This window comes from Leptonotus elevatus, chromosome 3 (assembly GCF_054856555.1).
Source record: "Leptonotus elevatus isolate MCC_2025b chromosome 3, RoL_Lele_1.0, whole genome shotgun sequence".
Taxonomy (NCBI): Eukaryota; Metazoa; Chordata; class Actinopteri; order Syngnathiformes; family Syngnathidae; genus Leptonotus; species Leptonotus elevatus.
The window spans coordinates 23,453,321-23,465,753 of record NC_141241.1 but is presented as its reverse complement, the minus strand read 5'-3'; positions in this window follow the sequence as shown (position 1 = coordinate 23,465,753).

Genomic DNA, 12,433 nt, shown 5'->3' with positions numbered 1-12,433 from the left:
AACCATAATTGATCATTTGAAAAACATTCCTCCTCTTCTGATCAAAGTCAATCAGACCACAATCAACCATTAAATGTATTAAAACGGTCACGTGTGTGGTATGAAGTTGGTCCGAGACTTAGTGATTGCTCATCAGGTGACCTGACATGAAGCTCGCGCTGTTCTTTTTTGTTTGGCTTGTCCCGTTAGGGGTCGCCAAATAGCAATATCATCCTTTTCCATCGAAGTCTTCTTCATCCTCCCCTATTAGACCATTAACTTTAACAGGCCGTGGCATTCTTCATTTGGGTTAGGGGGGTCTTTTCTTCAGCCTCTTTCGGTTCTTGTTGGTTTCATGCATGCTCTTTTGGGTTAAGGTCCAGTCTAAGATTTTTCAACTTTCCCCCCCAGGTGAAGCCCTTTGTTGTGTTGGTAGTATGTTTTGAGTCATTGTCTTCTTACGTGAAGCTTTTCTCCTAATTACTTTAGATACATTTGTCTTTAAATTGACTGATAAAATGGTTCTGGAGCTTCTATCATGTCACACTTAGAAATCGTCAATGCAATACAAAAACACAATTTAACTGTAGAGGTTTCTTCTGACCACTAGGGGTCACTCGTCATTAGTTTCAAGTACTGTCTCACGTAGAATGATTAAGCTGCTGACTTTATTTTCTTTACTTATCTTTTTTTTTGTTTTTTTACTATTTAGTAGTTATTGTTAGTGCTTTCCATATGTTCAATAACAGTTTATAGCCATATGTTTGTACCTCTGCTGGGCTCCTTCATCTTTGTCAATAAATGCTATTTGACATTGAGGAGTGTGTTTCTTCAAATATTCAAAAACCAGCATGTAACTGTGCTATGAATACATGCATCAGTTCAGAACTAATATTTATCTGATAGCATTTTGACATAGACAGGACATAGAAAGCCTTTCTGGTTTTAAAGACAATCCACAACTTATTATAAAAATTCTTCCTTCTTCTTTGGACTTTGCCAAGTCTAAATGGCCTGTGGCACCATGCTGCCTCTCAGAGGTCAGTTTTGGTACTTTTACTGGTCATCTGGAATACGTCACACACTATCAAAATCTCATCAAAGTTGGGGATGATAACATTTTAAAACCACACATACTTGTAGGTAGTCAAATTATAATTTAAAAAAATCAAATATTACAATGGCAGAAATTACACACTCTTTGTCTGTAGTAGACCTTACAGGTTTTAGTTGTCCGTCTGCTTGACTGTGCAGTCCTGAGATTTCCTCGACCCCGGAGTCCAATTTGGCAGCGTCATCAGAAGCAAACAGAAACAATAATTACAGGCTGGGAGCAGGCAGATACTCTTGTTTCTTTACTTGCTGCTGTGTTGCAGACTAATGAAAAGGATATAACCATTCCTCCTGTCACAGACGCACCGCGGGGGTTGGAATATGAATGCTGACTTTGTTCTGAAGCCCTTGGGGTAAAAAGGGCTGCACCCCCTTTCCAAACCACTTTAAATGTGGGCTCAAATAGTTGGGCTGCTTGAAAAAAAAGCTTGATGAGCTCCATAGGTGTTCCAGGAAAGGTGAACTAGGTGATATTTTAATAAGCATGGATACAATTTATTTTAATTGCAGTATGGTCCGTGCAGTGATGAATTAAACATGCTGATGCGATATTCGGACTGACAACAGCATTGAGGCATTCATTGAATAATACTGTAGTAGTTGTAGTAGTAGTACTTTCTGGGGGCGTCAAGAATATTAATTGTGACTTTATCACACACACTAATAAAAAAAAGAAAGCATTAACTCGGGCTGATCAATTATGGGGGAAAAAAAATAATCACGATTATTTTGGCAGTAATTGAAATCACGATTATTCAAACAAGTCCTTATTTGTTGGTACAAAACAAGAACATTTTAAGCATCTAAATACATTATGATCAATAAAAATAAAAAATAAAGTAGAAACACTATAATTATGTAAGTTCCTTTTGGACTAAACAGAATTAATTAATTTATTTATTTATTTATTTATTTATTTTGGCAAAAACTTGAAGTTGCAGTGCAGCTTGTGCACTGTGCAGTAGGATGATCATTTAATTTTTGGTACAAAACAAGAAAATATATAAGCTTTGAAATATATTAAAGTCAATTTAAAAAAGAAAAAAGAAGTAGAAACACTATAATTATGTAAGTTCCTTTTGGACCAAAGAGAATTTATAACAATATTTGTTTATGTTGGCAAAAAGTTGAAGTTAGAGTGCAGCATGTGCACTGCCAGTAGGGCGAATTTTTGGTACAAAACAAGAACATGTTTAAAGGTAAAAAAAAACAAATAAAAAAATATTTAAAACAAATACAATTCTTTGAAACACTTTAATTATGCAAGTTCCTTTTGGATGTTTAAAAATAAAAAAGGTGCAAATGTATACATTTAAACAACTCAAAAATTAGTATTAATAATATCTTCTTTTTTTTTTCTTTTTTTTACAATATATGCTGATTTTGTAATTGTGGAGTGTAATTGAAATTGTAATTGAATTTTGATTAATTGCACAGCCCTAGCGTTAACATCACAAAATAGACACCGATATTGACATAAAAATAAAGACATTTTAAGCTGCAGCATAAAAATAAATAAATTAATAAAAACCTCAGCGTTAAATGTCGTTATTGTCTTACACAAATTCTTGCGCATTTATCCCACTGATCTATCCCCACTACTAAGACGGGTTTGAGGCGCTACACTGACCTCTGCTGGCGGGAAAAATAAACCTAAGTCTTCCCCCACTTGAATGTTAAAGACCTTCAAACAAATATGACTATCAATAATGGTTTTAATAATGGTTAAAAAGAAGAAGAAGATGCAGAAGGTTTTGGATTGTCTGAACCTGAAAAATGGTTTATAGATCATCACTTTATTTACACCAGGCCATGTAGGTTTGGATTTTCTTCTCCCTTAATCAAAACAAATAAATAAATACACATTTTCACACTACTGTGTCCCTCCACACCCCAAATATGTATTTATTTAATTAATTAATTATTAATTTGTCAACGCAGCCCTAACAGAATGAGCAACAGCGAACGATTTTTGATACATTTATTAGAAAATATTTACCTCACTGTTCCCCATGTCTCCATTTGGACAAGCAGCAACTTTGTCACTACAACGTGCATTTCGATTTTCTCGTGAATTTAAGTGACAGTCACAGACATAATGAAGACATTCTGCGTACTATAATTGGAATGGCCTGAAAGGGCAAACGTTGCATCGCCGTAGCACTAAAGGAATATGGACTGAAACGAAGCGTCATTTATCACTGCAACATTGAGGAATGAGCACGGGCCGGTGTTGGTACCGTTGCGCATCCATATGTGATGATTACAACTAATTGTGATGAACGGACTACACGTGCATCACATGTTTCGGACTGGAGCAGTCTTTTGAATCGGTAGAAATGAGATGAACAGCATCAGCTCAGAGTCAATGTGAAGGTCAGTGATAATGACTGTAAATGACTTCTATGTTAACTCTGTTTTTCATATGCTCCGCCTACTTCTCCATCCACTGATTGTCATCATTTGTAACCGAAGACACATCAACCCTTTATAGAGTGCGCTTATTTGAATTTCTATAGGAATTGACCTCGTTAGGGTTGCGGATTAGCTCGAGCCTATTCTAACTGACCAGAAATTTTGCATTCAATTGTGATGAAGCACACAATGGGATGCGCAATCACGACAGCAATACCAGGAGTGCAAAAACTGAGGAAAGAATGCAGTAACGAAGGAAACATATACTTACTGACATCCATGGGCTGTCAGCACTCTGATTAATGGTGGTTGGAATCGGCGCTTGGTGGAAAGGTGTTGTTGAGGTGTAGAGAGTTGAACCAGAACTAATAGCATTCAACTTGAACAAGCTGTCTTGCCTGCTGCCAGCTCAACACCTCGCTGGAAACAAAAAGGAGCAAATAAGAAAAGTAAACTTGAAAAACGTGCACACACAGGTGTCTACCTACTTTGCTTCTTCTACCCCGAAATTAGCATGCTATACGGTACCAGCATAGTATATTGAGCGCTGGATCATAACCACCGCGGTAAATGCTTCGTCTTCCACCAAGCGTGAAGTTGAGTGGAGCTGGATTACACCAAATCTACACAACCAATTTCCTTGAAAGCATAGAGATGGGCGTGGCTAAAAACCTACAAGAACCCATTGAAATTTGGTGAAGATAATGTAACAATGTTTTGCTGTTACACTTTTGCTGGGCCAAGTTGGGCAGTGGCCAACTGAATCCAGCAAATCGAGGACTAGATGAAATTTTTTTTTTGAACTTACAACAAGAAAAAGAAAGATGCCTGCAAAGCTGTTTCAGTTTTGATGATTTTGTAGTTGGGGCTGAAGGCGAGCGTCTGGTGGTCGGGCCTATACCCATGCAGCCGAGTGTGATGCCAGTTGGGATGAAAATCAGCACCTCCATGGTCCTCAGTCGGAAAAGGGTGGAGTGCCCTCTTCGGGTCGGGGATGAGATCCTGCCCCAAGTGGAAGAGCTCAAGTATCTTGGGGTCTTGTTCACGAGTGAGAGCAGGATGGAGAGGGAGATCGACGGGCGGATCGGTGCAGCGTCTGCAGTGATGTGGACTCTGTATCGGTCCGTTGTGGCAAAGATGGAGCTGAGCCGAAAGGCAAAGCTCTCGATTTACCGGTCGATCTATGGTCCTACCCTCACCTATGGTCACGAGCTGTGGGTCATGACCGAAAGAACAAGATACCGGATACAAGTGCTCCTGCCATGTCCCACCGGAGGGAGGCCCCGGGGACGACCCGGGACACGCTGGAGAGACTATGTCTCTCGGCTGGCCGAGGAACACCTTGGGATCACGTCGGAGGAGCTGGTTGAAGTGGCTGGGGAGAGGGAAGTCTGGGCTTCCCTGCTAAAGCCGCTGCCCCCGCGACCGACCCCAAATAAGCGGTAGATGATGGATGGATGGATTAACATGCCATCAGTTTGTCAGCAGAGCGTGTCATGAACAACGTTTCAGTAGTCGCCATCTTAGGACTTTCACGTATAACAAAGTAACACTTCCACCTATTGTTCAAATCAGGGAACACAACATATATTAATTCCAAGATTTTACTCAAGTAAACATCTGTTATAAGCGTTACAGAAAATAGTAGAAGAAGACAGCAATTAATTACAGAAAATTGTGTAATTCTGTAATTATAGACTGTAGTTATTTAGTTAATGACTTGACAACTATTCTGTTTTCCTTCAGCATTTAGCAAATATTTTAGCATGCCGCATCTTCCAGAACAACAATTTACTATTTTTACAACACTAAAAGGCGCAATCAGTGGCATAGCAACGTTCCCCAGTGGCCCCAAGCAAGTAGGGATTGGGTGCCCTGGCGGCCATTTGTAGTATACATAGTACGTCATTTTAAAATTGTGCATCTGCATCTTCAATAAGCAATCACCATTAATTGTGCTTCATTAAGTGACTTGTTTTGTTTTAGTTTGTTTAACTATAGCAAGAATCAGAAAACAGGAAAATAAACTTACTAAAAAATAAATTAAAAAAAGCTTTACTATAAATGGTCGTTTTAACATACTAAACATTGTTTACCTTACAACAACGAAAAATCAGCCTTACTGTGGTCATTTAAAAAAAAAACACCCACAAAAAAAGCCTTATTATAATATACATGGACGCTTAAAAAAAAGACACCTTACTACATGGTTACATGGTCATCTTTTTTGTTTTTTGATAAAAACTTTACTACTATTCATGATCATTAACAGATGAAAGGATATGCGGTTTGTGTCAAATCTGTTGGCCCTCTAAGGCCCCTTCTGGCTAAGGGGCCCCAAGCAATTGCCTAATGGCAAACTACGCCTCTGGGCTCAATAACCGACCACCAAGATTCTACATTTGGCCACAATGCAACTTTGGATTGTAGTTAAGATGAGCCATTTTAAACTAAAAAGAAAAAATCTTCTGTGGTTACTGTAGAAGTAGACATTTTGAATCCAACAAGAACTTGCTTGCTGCCATCAAAGACTGTTTGATATGTAGCTTGATAAATGCGGAGCGATATGATTCAAGTTTCAAGAAACAATTCGATTTGGTTCAGTTCGAGGAGATATGATTCAATGGTGATGAATATAATTGAGCTTGTCAATGTGGTTAGTGTAAATTCCTTCATATATATAGCTTCCTCATAAAAGACAATTTGATATGTATCCCTGGAATAAGGCGATTCAGTTCAATTTGGTATACTCACATCTTTTAAATCAAAACCGATTTTCCAATTCAAATCTTTTTGATAGACGGATAGACACATGAATGTACGGACAAAATTTCGCATTTAATTGATAGTTATTGTTTTGGGTGAGCCCTAAACATGACAATCGTAAAGTAAATGCGTAATTACATAAATGCAGAAATTCACAATGACAGTATAAACAGTAGGGGTGGGAATCTTTGAATGTCTCAAGATTCGATTCGATTTTTGGGCCTGCGATTCGATTCAGGATCGATTTTCGATTAACCCGATTTTTTCCCACAATGATTTGATTGACAATGATTTTTGCTTCAGTCTATAGATGTGCAAGGAATTGTAACGATCTACTCCAGTCTGACTCGCTAATGCTAATTAGCGCGCTACTCACGGCACTTTTATCACTCAAAAGAACAGCTCCACACTGCAAAAAAAACAACTTTTATTGGAAAACTTGATTGTGACTTTTTCCTTCTACTCTCTAATGTGGCTACGACTTAACAGTGTATTAGACTGTGGAGAACCACACTGCCTCTCAGTGTCCAAACTGGGTACAACATGAACAGCGCTCCCAATAATGGCACACACAGACAAAGGCAAGACAGTATAAAATAATTTAAATCAAATCGATTTTGGGGCATTTAAAATCGATTCTGAATCGTACTAAATGAGAATTGCGATTCTTATGAGAATAGACTTTTTGGCACACCCCTAATAAACAGTGTTTCTCAGAGTGACCATCAAATGAACACGCAACACATTTAATAACGCATGTTTCCCTGCTAAACACATACAAAAATGTCTGCTTTCATGGCGCCTATGTCGTATTAACCAATAACATCATTCTGTCATCTTTGCTTTTGCTGAGGGCGACAGCGAGTCCAACAGCTGGGACATAATGAAGCTTTCAGGCACTTGTTCTCCCCTTGTGTAGTTGCCAGCCTCTGCCGGCTTCTGCCACATGTTCCATCATTTCACTCCAAAGTCCCTGCTGCCAAAAAAAAGGGGGAAAAAAAGAGAGAGACGATGTCTGCCAGCAAACTGGGTACCTGCTAGTTCCACACTGGATTAATGCCTCTGGGGGGATAGTTGGGTTAATTGCTTGTTTCCTGTTTATTGGCAAGGTTCTGTTATCTCATTTTAGTGGAAAAAAAAAATTCAGGTTTGCTCAAACATTTGAATCGGTTTGGAATGTAAGAATATGTTTTAAAGAAACTATAAAACAGTTAAATATTCCCGGACCCCAGAGGGCATTGAAAGCTCATCTATTTTGATGTAGGAAAAGTTACCGGAGTGCATAAAACCATAAAACCGGGAAAGATGATTAAATGATTACCAGAGAATGAGTTGTTTTTCTGAAAACGACTCATCCTCCAAAAACCTCTTTTACACATATATCTTGCAAAATACGTACTGTACTATAAATTATTCCGAGTACCGTCTATGAAATTTTCATGGATGGACTTCCCGCCAGTCTGAGTCAGTACCATTTATACAGAACATCCACTGAGAAAAAAAGGGAGTGAAAGAAGAGTGACAGTTGGATGTCGTGGTGGGATGAGATCATCTTGACCATAAGAATCTAGAATACTTACTGTATTTAAAAATACATATTTAAACAGACTTTTACAATAATACAAATACACAAAATATATCGTGAGAGAGCAAACAGTCTAAGTGGAAGCCTATCTCTCGATGTAAACTAACAAAGTTATCGTCTCACATCAACAATCATGGCCAAAGATGCAGAAAGTTGTAAAACTAACCTACAGGCTACACAGCTGTGTCTTTCTGTAGGCACAAAAAGTCGGATTAGAGCGGATGACAAATCTTCAACAAAAACTAGGCTGTGCTGGAAGCACTGATCTGTATATATGTTGGGGCAACATTCCAGCGGACTCAGCTGTGTTTGTATTGTGTTTACACCGAATATTCTTTTGTTATTGACGAATGTTACCCCCAGCTTCCTCTAATGTTACTTGTGCAAGCAAGATGTATGCTGAAGATTTAGCTAAACACTCTTTGCAGCGGTACACGTTGAAATGTTTGGTTAGTGGAATCGATTGGATTACAAACATTTGCCGGAATGTCAATCGACTGGGAACGTATCCTCTGAGGTAGGATGGCTCACAAAACACGGACATTCTTGCGTCTTCTGTACTTTCGGCTTTTATCGGTTTCTATGCGCATTTAGCAATTGTGAATTCAGGGTAAAGAATCTCAGCAAAATAGCTAGTTCCCTGACCGCGCTAGCTACGCTAACGGCGCTAGCATGTTACAACAAGAACAACAACAACATTGTTGATTCATCGCTTATTTTCATACACTTTAACCACAATTTCAAGTTTTCGGCTGCTGGGAAAGGAAAATAAGAGACCTTATGGAGGGTATTTGGAGAGATTTCAAAATTGAACATCTTGACCACCAGATCTATTTTTAGCCACAGCTAGTTACAGCTAGCGGCTCACATATATCACGATTTTTACCATCGTACAATGACACTTACCTTAATCAAAATAGTCAGAACACACTTTGGTAAACTTTGTTGGTTGGAAATCCTTTCAATGTATCTTTGCAATTCCGGACACCTCTTTGTTGGTTCCCATTTAACATTCCATTGACCCATGAACGGCATACAGTACAATGTGGGGCAAATGACGTTGTGTTAATACTATCTAGAAGCTTCGTTTCAAATGTTTGTTCGCCTTATTTTTGCACCATTGTGAAGCGGTTCGTGAAAATCCGGAATGAATGATTCAATGAATGAATCATAGTAACTTGTAGTAGTAAGCATAATGAGCGCTCCTCAGCATAACTTGTAATTCAACAAAAGATGCCTCTCCCAAATCAAATATTGGGGTATAAGAAACTGAGTGATAAAATAAAAAGGGGGTGTTCAAAGAAGCACATTCCGTCCACTTGTTAAAAAATAGTGACCATCCTCGAATGCAGCTAAGAGTCTACCAGTTGTATATGTCTAATCTGTACGTATATCTACAGTTTATACAGTAGTCTGCTCGCGAGATGGGAGGAGTAAGATGGCCGCCCTGTGGCTTCAACGGCTTGCACAGTCGTGTATGGCCTAATGCCAGTAATATATACAGATCAGTGGCTGGAAGACATTACTTCCTGTTTTGTTCTTCTTTTGTGTTTACACAATCTCAAACTAAATAAGTATGTCGCTATCTAGGGATAAATAGAGGAATTACATTTGATATAACCAAACGTTAGACTAAAATTTTGTATTTTGTGCAATTAATAATCTGTGAAATAATTAATTTTAAGATAACTGTTGAGCAAATAATTTATCATCCATTTCCTAAAGCTTATCCTAATCAGGATCACGTTTGAGTTGAAGCCTGTTTTGGGTGACTTTGGGCGAAAGGCTCTGAACACCCTGGACTGGTTGCCGGTTAATCACAAGGCACATATGCACTAACAACAAACAAGACGTCTGCATGAAGAGTCCTTCTAACCAGGCCATACTGCCACCACGCATTACTTTAATTATTCAAAAAGAAGAAAAAAAACTTTTGGCGAAATAGTTGATCATTTAGTTAGGATTCACTGTGTGTTGCTGCTCATTAATTAAATTGTTTCATTTATGCTTCAGTCATCCCCCATTTAAATGTGGAACATTGTCAAAAAGTGCTTTATTTGGAAGTAAATGAGGACTCTGAAGCCCACCTCATCACTGATCCATGCACATTTAGATGTTAAACATCTGGAAATTGGCTTCTATGGCAACATGGCTTTGCCATCATCCTCCCATCATTAGGTTTTTCTACTGCCCCGGGGTTCATAATGTCGTTATCATACGTAGAAGCGCACTATAGTCACTTTCCGTGATGTCTCTCTACTACTTTATTGAAGCAGCCTGCCATGCAAGCGTGCCATGTCCTATTCCATGGACACCACAGGGAAAATTGGCCTGATGAGAGCTCGGGCTTGATGACAGGCGGTTGGTTTAACATTTCTTGCGTCAAACATCATTGAATTTGGGGATTAGGCAAAAAAAAAAAAATGCATCACGGCAGCATGGAATGGGCTGTTTGGGAGCTGATGCCAGTTTGCCTGCATGAGCTTTAGTACTTGTTCACGCTCTCTTTTAGACACAGACTCAGTTCAGTGTATTTCCTGCTCACATTTCTGTATAAAGAATTTTCAAAATGCACCATCACAGCACTATAGTTTTAATTGAATGTGCAGTCAAAATGATTAGCCACAATGTCTTAAATAATGTAGTTGTAATTACAAACAGATGGGAGGCTTTATTTGCACTTAAGGCGGCTATGTGCATGGGAAATGCAGTGTGAAGACGGATAATTAAGAAGTTAGAGTCTAGTTTTTTCCAAGTTGCCGTTAAATAATTAACACAGTGATGTAAATTTGTTTTAAATTAACTATACGGCCATATTAATACTTTGCTTGCAGCCTTTAGGCCTTCGGGGTGGCAAGAAATAGTTCATTATTGAGAGTTCCGTTGGAGGGTTTCTGGAGGGAAGCTGTGTAACTACTACGACGCAATCGCATCATGCCTCGGCGCTTTGTTACCTAAGGGCTCATTGGGGAGACGATAAGTCGAAGAACAGCCGTTACACCCTATACACCCCCAAGTCAAGCGTTGAGGTGGGGGCGATTATGAGCTCCTACTTTAAATGAATGAGGGTCCAAGTGGTGCTTTTACACCGCCTTCCAGCTCAGCACTCCAAATGTTACGTTTCTCCATTTAATGTGCATTAAAAGTATGCCGAGGCTTTCTTATAGGGCTTGTTCTACGTCCTAGTCTGAAACCAGAACACGAGGGGCACTATTTTTTATTCACATAAAAAAAAAAGAAAAAAAAGTTTCGTTTTATTTCAATATTCTTGTCTCAAGTCGGTGCAGTGCAAGTTCGTTGCGGCAGCGCTTTTAATGTACAGCAGAGGTCGCTAGAGGCTACATTTGCATGGTTTGATCTCATTCTGAGGCCCAAAGCCAAACTCTGCAAACTAACCAAATATTAATTCAAAACATTCATGACTGAGCGATACTGACATATTTCCTGATATTTATATTATATTATATATTATATATTTATGTACATATTTCCTTTTGTGAGAAATAAATAACATCCACCTTTTAGAAAATTAGCAATATATTTCTGAGCTGAGTTTTAGAATGTCAAAGGAACAATATAAACACAGGTATTAAATGTACACACAAAGCAATTTAATTTGTTAAAATACCACAATAACTTCAAATATTTGCATTTAACAAGCTGAAACTGGTTTAAAGTCAAATACATGGAAGCATAAAAAAATAACAACAGATCAACCCAAATTTTTAATATTCAACCACTTGAGAAAGATGTAAAAATGAAAAATAAGACACTATGTAAGATGAAACTGATAAAGCGCAGTGACCTACAGTACAGTGGATAGAAAAAGTCTGCACACCAATGCTCAAATTCCATATTTTTGTGATATAAAAAAAAAGACCGAGACAGTTCTTTTTCCACCAACAACCCAATTAGAAAGTTTAATTATTTAGCGGAGAGAAATGCAAATTAACGCAAGAGGTAATGTTTTAAGTTTGGACGTCCTCTTATTACTGGGTTTGTAGCCGTGTTCAGAATTAACAAATCATATTCAAACTTATGTTAAATGGGAGTAAAATGCCTCTTAATAAAGCCAAATAATGTTCAGCTATCATCGTGGCTTTAACAGCACAAGTTATGGTCCCCAAAGAGCTTCCACAGCATCACAGCGATGTCATTGTTCATTGTAATGCAGGAAACAAGTATAAAATAATTTCCAAAGAATTAGATATCACTGTGTGTTTTTTTTATTCCCCGATGTCCATTTCGTGTTCTCCTTTAAAGGAGGACAAATTGGGCCTTTTCTCTCTCTCTCTCTTGTTCCTTTATTATTATTATTTTTCCCTCATCTAAAAAACTCAAAGCACCAATTAGCGAACCGTCAGGCTTCCAGTTCTGTCTCCCTCTGTTGGTTATTGTTATTTTTCATGTGTCTTGGATGGGTTGTGGCTGTGAAGAGAAGACCAATTCCTTGTGTGTTTTTACATATCCTCACCCTCTTGAAATAATCGCCTAAGTCATTGTTTTGCAATTTTTTTTAATTTTTGCCTAAATCATTTCCTCATGATGCAATTAGTTAAATTTTTTGTGCTTCCT